The sequence below is a fragment of the Delphinus delphis genome, chromosome 20 (assembly GCF_949987515.2).
Source record: "Delphinus delphis chromosome 20, mDelDel1.2, whole genome shotgun sequence".
NCBI lineage: Eukaryota > Metazoa > Chordata > Mammalia > Artiodactyla > Delphinidae > Delphinus > Delphinus delphis.
This window is the reverse complement of record NC_082702.1, coordinates 908,113-919,844: the sequence shown is the minus strand read 5'-3', so window position 1 is coordinate 919,844 and position 11,732 is coordinate 908,113.

The window sequence follows — 11,732 nt, the reverse complement described above, 5'->3', positions numbered from 1 at the left end:
GCTTACACAGCACTAGAATTTCTTCTAAGACAAATCCCTAAGGGCTAGCCAGTCTGAACCCTGGAGAGGTGAAATCCACTGAGGTAGTCCAGAAGTGCTGGACATAGGTAATTGGTCACAAACCCAGCAATTGAATTGAATTTTTGAAACTTGCATATTATTGAGCCCAAGGAAAATAAGTTTGGTTCATAAGGAGAAGTCTGAGCAATTAACAAAGTAATTAGTATACAGACCTGGTCTGGCATTTTGGGTCAGCTCTCTATTTCCAGTGTTGTCTTCTCATCCTGGTCTGGTAGTGCTGGTCTCAGTTAGTTGAAGCCAAGTGTTAGAAACAAAGACTTGCATTCAGGAGTGGTGGCCTGATATGGCCCCTTCCAACGTGACTGTAAAGAGTCCTTTATCTGATGTCTTTTTCAATATGCATAATCTCCTGGTTGCAGGTCATAGGGCATTCGACCTTCATCAAAGATAGATTACTGTGTGTTGGGCTGCACCCCGCAGGCCTGCAAGCTCTGTACTTTCCCAGCCTCAAGACTGAAGAGACAGCCCAGAGTCAGTGACAGAGATGTTTATTGGTTAGGGCATCTTAACAAGACTGAAGTATAAGGTCCTGGAGCAACATCCCACTGTGATAGCAGGCAGGACATGGCAGCAAACTTCGCTACCTGGGGGAGAAGGAGGCTACCGTTTATAGGAGGAATTGACGTCAGGTTGCCTCAACAGTTACCAGGGAAACCAGCAGATGAGGCCGGGGGCAAGCACATAAGCAGTTACTGATTAAGTCCTATAATTAAGAGGATTGGATAGCTGTGTGAGTGAAGCAGGGACTGGTCAATCAGGGGATGTACAGAGAACAAGAACAAGCCAGGGTTCAGCAGCCATCTTGAATGGCTTGACTGTAATAAGCTTCAGAAACAAACTTAGAATATCCTTTTAATAATTCAATTAAAATTTACAATAATGTAACAGTAATGAGGAGCCATCCAGGAAGTGAGTCTCAGACAATTAAATAACACTAGAATTCAATAAGTATCAACAAAGATTGATACTTATATTGGGGACTTCCCTGGTGGCCCAGTGGCTAAGACTCTGTGCTCCCAATGCAAGGAGCACGGGTTCGATCCCTGGTCAAGGAACTAGATCTCACATGCCGCAACTAACATGCAACTAAGAGTTCGCATGCTGCAACTAAAAATCCCGCACGCCACAACTAAAGATCCCGCATTCTGCAACGAATATTCCGCACCAGCAATGAAGATCCCACGTGCCGCAACTAAGACATGGTGCAGCCAAAAAAAAAAAAAAACTCATATGTTGGGCTTCCCTGGTGGCGCAGTGGTTAAGGATCCACCTGCCAATGCAGGAGACACAGGTTTGAGCCCTTGTCCAGGAAGTTACCACATGCCGCAGAGCAACTAAGCCTGTGCGCCACAACAATTGAGCCTACGCTCTAGAGCCCGCGAGCCACAACTACTGAGCCCGCATGCCACAACTACTGAAGCCCCCGTGCCTAGAGCCCGTGTTCTGCAACAAGAGAAGCCACCGCTGTGAGAATCCCTGAGAAGTCCGCTCATCGCAACAAAGAGTAGCCCCCCACTCACCGCAACTAGAGAGAGCCCATGCGCGCAGCAATGAAGACCCAATGCAGCCAAATAAATAAATAAATACATTTATTTTAAAAAGAGATAATTAAGTTAAAATGAGGTAATTAGTGTGGACTCTTATGCAATATGACTGGTGCCCTTATAAAAACAGGAGATGAGGATACAGATGCGCACAGAATTAAGACCATGTGAAGAAAGGAAGATCACTATCTACAAGCCAAGGAGAAAGGCCTCAGAAGGAACCAGTGATGAACCAAGTCCAGATTTCTTTTTTTTTAAACTTTTTAAAAATTAATTATTTATTTTTGGCTGCATCGGTTGTTTGTTGCTGCATGCAGGCTTTCTCTAGTTATTGCGAGCAGGGCCACTCTTTGTTGCGGTGCACAGGCTTCTCATTGTGGTGGCTTCTCTTGTTGTGGAGCATGGGCTCTAGACGTACAGGCTTCAGTAGTTATGGCACGTGGGCTCAGTAGTTGTGGCTCCCAGGCTCTAGAGTGCAGGCTCAGTAGTTGTGGCGCACGGGCTTAGTTTCTCCGCGGCATGTGGGATCTTCCCGGACCAGGGCTCGAACCCGTGTCCCCTGAATTGGCAGGTGGATTCTTAACCACTGCGCCGCCATGAGGGAAGCCCCTGGAGGCTTCGCCTTTTTTTTTTAACAACTTTATTCGAGTATAATTGCTTTACAATGGTGCGTTGCCCCTGGAGGTTTCTTAAAACACTGGTACTTGGACCTTTCTTCCAAGGTGTCTGTCAATAGGTCTGAGTTCTGAACTGAGAATTAGCATTTCCAATGGGTCCCTAGGTGATGCTAATGGATAGGGTCAGTGCAGAGATGAAACTGTGAGAAGTTGTCTCAGAAAGGCCAGGCTGCCTGCCTCTCAGCCCCAGTCTGTGGGGCTGTAGACATGCAGACTCTAAGAGAACAGCAGAGTTAAGTTTTCTAATGGACACCCAGTGAGAGTCTCTGCAGTGAGCCAAGCAGGCCAATGGCTAAAAGGACTGGACCTCCTGAGGACACCTGTGGGAGCCCCACACACTGAAACCATGTAGCACCTGCTTCTTTTGCTTGGAACTGTAATTAAACAAGGAAGCCATTAGACTGAGGTGGCTCCAATGTTTTAACAGCCTTGTAAGCAAAGGGAAACCTGAACCAGAGTAAATTCTTGTAAATGCCTCCAAGGGAAGAAATAGAAACTTAAGAACAACTGATCAAAAACAGCCCACTAGGCTTTCCCAAATAAGGCTATGCCTTAAGCTAGAGCCAATCAAATAATTTCCTTGTTTTGTTTCCCTTCCTGCTCTGCAAAAGTCTTTCCCCTAGTTTGGTTTGGGGCTGTCCAGTTTGAACTGATGTTTGCTCAAAAGATCTCCTCAAAATTGTAATGTACCTCACTTATCTTTTAATAGAACAACAACATAAAACCTCACAGGGCTCATCCTTGCTCAGTGGTGCTCTTATTAAGGAGTCTTCCTTACTGCTCTGTGTAATATTACATCCCATCCCCTCTGCTCAGGAAAATCGCCTTCTCTCCTTGTTTCCACTGCAACATATTCTAACATACTATATAATTTAGTATTTCTTATTTCATGTTTCTTGTGTTTTCTTAAACATAATAGAAACTGCACAAAGGCAGGATCTTTGTTTCTCTTGTGCCTGAATTTCTCACATGCACCTAGAAAAAGATCCTGAAAATCCAGTTTGTGCCCGATGATCATTTGTTAGAGCAGTGAATAAATATGACACCTCAATTTCTCTCTTACTTTTACTATTCCAGGCACTTTTTTTTCCCCATGCATCGTGCAGCATGCAGGATCTGAGTTCCTGACCAGGGATTGAACTCATGGACTGCCAGGGAAGTCCCTATTCCAGGTACTCTTAATGTCCTCTTTAACTATCACTGCAAAGTAGTATTGCTCCATGTTTTCAGGAATGAAAGAATCACATTTTGGAGATGAAATTCACACAATTATTAATGTTTAGGACAATCACATGCTCAGCTTGATTCTATCATTTTTGACTTCACAGTGCTTTCTTCTAAACATGTTTGAAATTTTTTCACCCTTTACTGATGTGTCCTTAGAGCTATTTCTGCTACTGTCTTTAAAGAACTACATGAACATTATTAACTTCTTTCTGAAATGCACATTTTGCAATTGTTTTTCTGAGATAATCTCAACTCCACATACAAAACGTCATACCAGGGCCTGCAGAAATAATCATCACTTCCTAGCAGAAAGATGAGATCATGGGGTTCAGATACCCTTTTATTTCAGGGTTCACGTGCTGCCTTTTGTATATGTGCTTCAACTGAAAAATCACACCTTCTGTACATTACCCAAACTAGCATCAATTAAGTTGCTTTTTGTTTGATTCCTAAGAGGAATTGCATGTATCTGGGGATATGGATAAAAAGTATTACATGGATAAAAGTGTTCCTCAATGAGTGAGACAATCCCTAACTATGCAGGCAAGAGAGAGGTTTTGCGTGGAACCAGAAGCAGACCTTGTTGTCCATCTTTTTCAGGGTGGCCCACCATTTGTTCAAAAGAAAACCACAGGCTCAAAATGGGTTACTTATGATAGGCCATGACACAAAATTGGGCCTTGATACCTAACCTAATTGAAGCTTCAACTTTCCCTGGGAATGTAGCCTTAACCAGTCAGTTAAGAATTTTCTGGTTGGCACCAATGAGGTAATCTGTCACATGGGGCCTCTCCATTCCCCCAAGGGAAGATGAGGTAACCTGGCACATAGACCCTTTCCATTCCCCAAAGGTAGGTTACCTAAACCTTAAATCATCTTTTTTATTGATGACTTCCTCGTTGTACCTTAAAAAAACCTTTCCTGTTCTGTAGCCCTTTGGAGCTCCCCTCTACTCATTCGTTAGACGGGATGACGCTTGATTCGTGAACCAATCTCTAAAGCCAATTATATTTTTAAAATTTACTCAGTTGATTTTTTTTTTTGATTCTGAAACCCGGTGTTGAAGTTTTTTTTTTTTTGTTTGTTTGTTTTTCAACATACCCCTCTTCTTTCTTGCCAGTCAGGACCTGAATGGGATCTTTTCTATTGTTCTTAACCAATCACACTGAAACTCACAAAAGTGACTCTAATGCTTCAGGCTACAAGTATTGGAGAGCAGTAACATCAATTTTCCAGCTATGCATGTACTCATTTATGTCTGAATGGCTCTGTCGAACGATGTGCCGCTTACCTCAGTTGTGGACTGAAGAGGAACACACAACCTAAAAGTTTCTAGTTTTATTCAGGGATCTTACTCAGGACTATAGCTCTGGAGACAACCTTTCAGATCGCTCTGAGGAACTGCTCCATAGAGGTAAGGGAGAATCCAGGATATAGAGGAGTTTTTTGTTTCTTGCTTTTTTTTTTTTCTGGAAAAAACAGGTAGTCGAACATTAAGGGACTGCTGGTAATCACAAAGAACAGACAACTCAAGTTAATGATTTCAGTGCTTTTCTGTGTATGAGAAGATGCAAGAATCTGGCTTCCTTGAAACTCGTCCTTAGATATGCATCTTAACTATTAAGGGTCATTGTCCAAATTACAGAGTGCTTCCTGCCTTTCTCCATCTTGATTTCCCCTCAGGGCACACCTTTGGGGAACAGCTGCAGTGGGGGCTGGCTTGATCCTTTTAGAAGTGGAATGGGTGGGGGGGGGGCAAAATTCTCTGCCCACACAGTAATAGAATTTGGAAACGTCTAAAATAATAGACTTGTCCTCTGAGAGCAGGCTGAACTTCAAGGAGTCTAAAACAACGTCTCTTCACGCCTTTCACAAGGAGCAAAGCCCCTCCCTCTGGGTAGGAGCACCATTTCTCCCGCATTCCTCGGGGTACCTTCCAGCCTACGTTCTGGCGGTAAGGATGGAGAACACCCTTCCCTGAGGTCTCCAGAGCTCTGAGAACGATATTACCCGGAAGAGCCTAGGCACAGAGACACCAGGCATGAACCAATGAGGGATCAGGATGAGGGCTTTCCCCGAGTGAGCATGCGTCAGGGGCGGGACCTCCGGCATCCTGTCCTGGCGATCATTTTGCTTGGTGGGGGGTCCAGCGGAGCAGGGAACTGTGCTCGGATACCGTCGTCCTCTGTCGGGGGCTGTTGTCCTCACGGCGTAGTGTGGGAGGAAGGGGACACCACCTAGCCAGCCAAGTCGCGCTCATTTTGGCGTCTCTCTCGTTGGCTCGCTGGTCGGGAACGGGAAGGTCCGAAAGGAGGCTGTGTCCCCGCTGCACAGAGGCGTGTCAAGTTCGGCGATGCAGTCCGGGGTGCCGCGCGCCAGACCCGGGATAAGGGACGCCGCTCCCAGCCCTCTGAGATCACAGAATCCGATGGCGGCGGCGCTGAGGGACCCGCCTCAGGTAAACGCTTGTCCTCCGGGCCCTCACCGCCCTCACCCCACCAGACACTGAAGCCCCCAGTGCGGGGCGCCTGCTCACTCGCCCTCAGCCCCGGCCGCGGTGTCCAGGACGGTGAGGCGGTCGTGGGTGGAGTTCTGTTTCCGACAGATAGTGCGTGGTCGCGTGTAGAAGAGGGTTACAGGCGGAGAGGAGGATACATGGGAAGGTTGGAGGTCGGGACCGGGGTACAGCAACTCTGTGCTTTCTGTTAGAAGCAAGATGCAGTGGGGCCAGAGTCAAGCCTGCACTGTTGCTGCTTGAGAAGTTGGCCATCTGTTATACAAGTAATATGAGGTTTGAATCGCAGGTGGGAGGTGGTCTTCCCCAGATCAAAAGAGGCTACAACTAGTTGCAGACAAGAGATCAACTGTGGGAGTAAGGGGGGAGGCAGGAAACACAGGAAGATTAATTGCAATAACCTAGGTGAGTGTTGATGGACCAGAGTGACTGTCCTGGAGTGTGATAAGTTCTGGATCCAGTTTTGGAGAAAGACCAAGCCAATTGTGGGTGTTGCTGATAACAGAAAGGAAGTAGTGATGGATGACCGGAAGGTTTTTGGTCCTTATTAGACAAAGGGATGAAAACTTCATCAACTGGATGGGGACGTCAGCAGCAGGTTAATTTTCCTTGGAAATATCAAAAGGTTGTTTTGGCTCTGTTAAAGAGTCTGAGATGTTTCAGAGAAGAGTGAGTGTAGGCAACAAGTGGGCAGCTGGACAGGCAGGTCTGGAAAACTGGGGAAGGCGTTCAGGAATGGAAATTTTCAAAAGTGATGTCTACTGTGTGGACCAGGGTGGAGCTGTCTCACATTTAGGGGGGATGCAGGTTATAGTGGCCATGGTATTAGTAGGTCAGAAAGACTGGTGTGTGCTGAGGAGTGGTTCTCTGGCTCAGGGCCTGGTTGGGTTTGCTGGGCATTGAAAACCCAAGTGAGGTAGAGAAGTGGCAGTGGGAATGGTATGGGAGAGAGGTTGATCTGGCTGGAGGCCGAGGCTTCCATGGGATGAGTGGATGAGTGACAGCTGAGGAGACTTAGGAGTAATTGAGACAAAAAGGCAGTGCTACTGGGTCTGTTGCTTATTTAGTATTACTACTATGTGGCTTCTCCAGAATTTTGTGGTGAGCTTTGACGGGGTCTAGGACATTTGAGGCTTGCTAGTGGATATGGTCTGCGGCAAATGTCGTCATTTGTTGGTCACTGTGACTGGCAGGGAGATATTTTAGGACTGGGTTTTTTTGTTTGTTTTGTTTTGTTTTTACAAAGATTGAGTTGAGACAGAGAGGAGTGTTGTGGCTGCTGAAAGGGCAAAACTGGCAGTAAAAAAAGTTGAAGAGAGTTGAGGGAATATGAAATTCACATGTGGTTCTGGGTGGCTAGTACTGAAGCAAAAATTAGAGGCAGTTGGGGAGATCTTCTAAGCAGCGTTTGTGGCTTACTCTGGTGTTGGATCCATCAGAGGACTGGGGTTGTACCGAATCTTTTTTTTTCTTTCTTTCTTTTTGCGGTACGTGGGCCTCTCACCGCTGCGGCCTCTCCCGCTGCGGAGCACAGGCTCCGGACGCGCAGGCCCAGCGGCCATGGCTCACGGGCCCAGCCGCTCCGCGGCATGCGGGACCCTGCCGGACTGGGGCACAAACCCGTGTCCCCTGCATGGGCAGGCAGACTCTCAACCACTGCGCCACCAGGGAAGCCCTGTACCGAATCTTGTTTGAATTTCTCAAGCCCTCTCTGGATGCCAAGCGCCAAATATGTGGGTATGTTCAGGGAGAATTCTATGGTGTGGTGCATGGATGTGGCAGTGCTGTGGAAGCGCAACTGTAGGGTCTGAAATTGTGAGAGAAATGTCATCTACAGAATGATGTGCACATGGAGAGGAAGTGTGAGCTGATGGCCCCCAGGCCCTGCTGTTGAGGCTGTACCAGTGAAGCATGAGCTGACATTTGGCTGTCTGGATTCCCACAATTTGGGAGACCCCAGGGGAATTGCTTGGCTGGAGGGACGGGACATTGCAGGTCAAGCCTAGAGCTTAGATGGCATCTATGTGCCCCCCTACCTGTTATTGCTGAGGACTGAACAAAGTTATTAATGGGCTGTGAGGAGACAGAGGGAGTCAATTGCACCAGGGCCTGGCATCCTCTCTCAGGTGGGGAGCTCTGGTGGAGGATGACTGGAATAGATATATGAGGAGATGGATTGTGGGTTCTCAGAGGGAGAATGTTCAAGCTTTCATCTATCCCCTTCATGACAGGGTGGTGTGACCTTTCCGGATGTTGCTGTGCGCTTCTCCTGGGGGGAGTGGAAGCTTCTTGATGAGGCTCAGAGACGCCTGTACCTCAGTGTGACGCTGGACATCTATGCACTTATATCCTCGCTGGGTAAGACCCTCACCCTCCCCAGTGACCTGGGCTAGGCTCTGTATCCTGCCTCACCCTCACCCCCGCTTCCCGAAGGACGTGTTCTGTCCACCCATGTGGTGTAGAGACAGCTTGTTTCCCCAGTAGTCTGTGTAGTTGTTGTGGTAGGTAGAAGGCTGGGGTATTTGCACTGTCATCTTCTCTCCTGCAGCCCCAGTCCTTGCTATTCTGTAAATTTATTGACTGATTTATTTATTTTTGGCTGCATTGGGTTTTCTTTGTTTCATGCGGGCTTTCTCTAGTTGCGGCAAGCGGGGGATACTCTTCGTTGTGGCGCTCGGGTTTCTCATTGCGGTGGCTTCTCTTTTTGCAGAGCATGGGCTCTAGGCACGTGGGCTTCAGTAGCTGTGGCACACGGGCTTAGTTGCTCCACAGGATGTGGGATCTTCCCGGACCAGGGCTCAAACCCGTGTTCCCTGCATTGGCAGGCGGATTCTTAACCACTGCGCCACCAGGGAAGTCAGGCTTTTGGGAATCTTAGTTCCCCGACCTGAGATTGAACCTGGGCCCTCGGAAGTGAGTGAGTGCATGGAGTCCTAACCACTGGACTGCCAGGGAATTCCCTTATGGCCATTTTAACAATACTAATTCTTCCAATCCATGAATATTGGATGTATTTTCATTTGTTTCCATCTGTAATTTCCTTTATTAGTGTTTTATAATTTTTATTGTACACATTTTTCTGCTCCTAGGTTAATTTTCTTCCTAAGTATTTATTGATCTTGATGCTATTACTGCGATTGCTTTCTTCGTTTCTTTCAAGATAGTCCATTGTTACTGTGCTGAAATGCGAGTGATTTTTGTATGTTGATTTTGTATCCTGCAGCTTTCTGATTCTGCTTATTCATTCTAACAGCTTGGTGGGAGACTCTTTAAGGTCTTCTATACATAAGGTCATGTCATCTGCAGAGAAGACTTTGCTTTTCAGATTTAAATCTGTTATTTCTTTTTGTTGCCTAATTGTTCTGTGTAGACTTTAGTACCCTGTGGAATAAAAGTGATCAGAAAGTGACAGTCCTTGTCTTGTTCCTGATTACAGAGAACAAGATTTTAGCTTCTACCATGAATATGAAGTAGGCTGTGGGTTGTCATATTATATGGAGTATATCATGGTGAAGTCCGTTCCTTCTGTACCGAATTTGTTGAGAGTTTATATCATGAAAAGATCATACGATTTTATACTCTACTTGCTAGGGTGGTGGGGTATTGCATACGTTGATTTGTGTACCTTGAGGCATCCTTGCAACCCAAGGGTAAATCAGACTTAATTAGGGTATATTATCTTTTTCTTGTGCTGTTGAATTTGGTTTGGTAGTATTTTATTGAGGATTTCTGTTTAGGTGTTCATCATGAATATTGGTCTGCATTTTTCATGTAGTGTCCTTGGGTAGCAGGGTAATGTTGGCCTCATAAAATGAGTTCAGAAGTTGTTGATGCTATTCAATTTTGGAAGTTTGTGGAGGATTGATGCTAATTCTTTTTAAATGTTTTCTAGAATTCACAAGTGAATGTATCTGGTCCTGGGATTTTCATCCCATTCATTTCTTTTTCTTTTCTTTTTTTTTTTTTTTTCATGCCATCACTGGACCAACAGGGAATTCCCTCATGATTCAGTCTTGGTTGTTTGTTCATAGGACTGTATTCATTTCTTCTAGGTTATGCAGTTTGTTGGCATTTAACTCATCATAATAGTCTCTAATGATCGGTTGCATTTCTGTGTTATCAGCTGTAATGTGTTTTTAATTTCTGATTTTTCTTTTGCAAAATTAATTTTATTATTATTTTTTTTACATCTTTTTTGGAGTATAATTGCTTTACAATGGTGTGTTTCTGCTTTATAACAAAGTGAGTCAGCTATACAAATACATATATCCCCATATCTCCTCCCTCTTGCATCTCCCTCCCACCATCCCTATCCCACCCCTCTACCTGGTCACAAAGTACCGAACTGATCTCCGTGTGCTATGCGGCTGCTTCCCACTAGCTATCTATTTTACATTTGGTAGTGTATATATGTCCATACCATTCTCTCACTTTGTCCCAGCTTACCCTTCCCACTCCCCGTGTCCTTAAGTCCATTCTCTACATCTGTGTCTTTATTTCCTGTCCTGCCCCTGGGTTCTTCAGAATCTTTTTTTTTTACTATTATTCCATATATATGTGTTAGCATACGGTATTTGTTTTTCTCTTTCTGACTTACTTTACTCTGTATGAGAGACTCTAGTTACATCCATCTCACTACAAATAACTCAGTTTCATTTCTTTTTATGGCTGAGTAATATTCCATTGTATATATGTGCCACATCTTCTTTATCCATTCATCTGTTGATGGATACTGAGTTTGCTTCCATGTCCTGGCTATTGTAAATAGAGATGCAATGAACATTGTGATACATGATTCTTTTTGAATTATGGTTTTCTCAAGGTATATGCCCAATAGTGGGATTGCTGGGTCGTATGGTAGTTCTATTTTTAATATTTTAAGGAGGCTCCATACTGTTCTCCATAATGACTGTATCAATTTACTTTCCCGCAAACAGTGCAAGAGAGTTCCCTTTTCTCCGCACCATCTCCAGCATTTATTGTGTGTAGATTTTTTGATGATGGCCATTCTGGCTGCTGTGAGGTGATACCTCATTGTAGCTTTTTCTTTTTTTTTAAATTATTTATTTATTTATGACTCCATTGGGTCTTCGTTGCTGCACGGGGGCTTTCTGTAGTTGCGGCGAGTGGGGGCTACTCTTCATTGTGGTGCGCGGGCTTCTCATTGCGTTGGCTTCTCTTGTTGCAGAGCATGGGCTCTAGGTGCGCGGGCTTCAGTAGTTGTGGCTCATGGGCTCTAGAGCGCAGGCTCAGTAGTTGTGGCACACAGGCTTAGCTGCTCAGCAGCACGTGGGATCTTCCCAGACCAGGGCTTGAACCCGCGTCCCCTGCATTGGCAGGCAGATTCTTAACCACTGCACCACCAGGGAAGACCCCTCATTGTAGTTTTGATTTGCATTTCTCTAATGATTAGTGATGTTGAGCATCCTTTCTTGAGTTTGTTGGCAATTTGTATATCTTCTTTGGAGAAGTGTCTGTTTAGATCTTCTGTCCACTTTTGGATTGGGTTGTTTGTCTTGATATTGAGCTGCATGAGCTGCTTGTAAATTTTGCAGATTAATCCTTTGTCAGTTGCTTCATTTGTAAATATTTTCTCCCATTCTGAGGGTTGTCTTTTTGTCTTGTTTATGTTTTCCTTTTCTGTGCAAAAGCTTTTAAGTTTCATTAGGTCTCATTTGTTTATTTTTG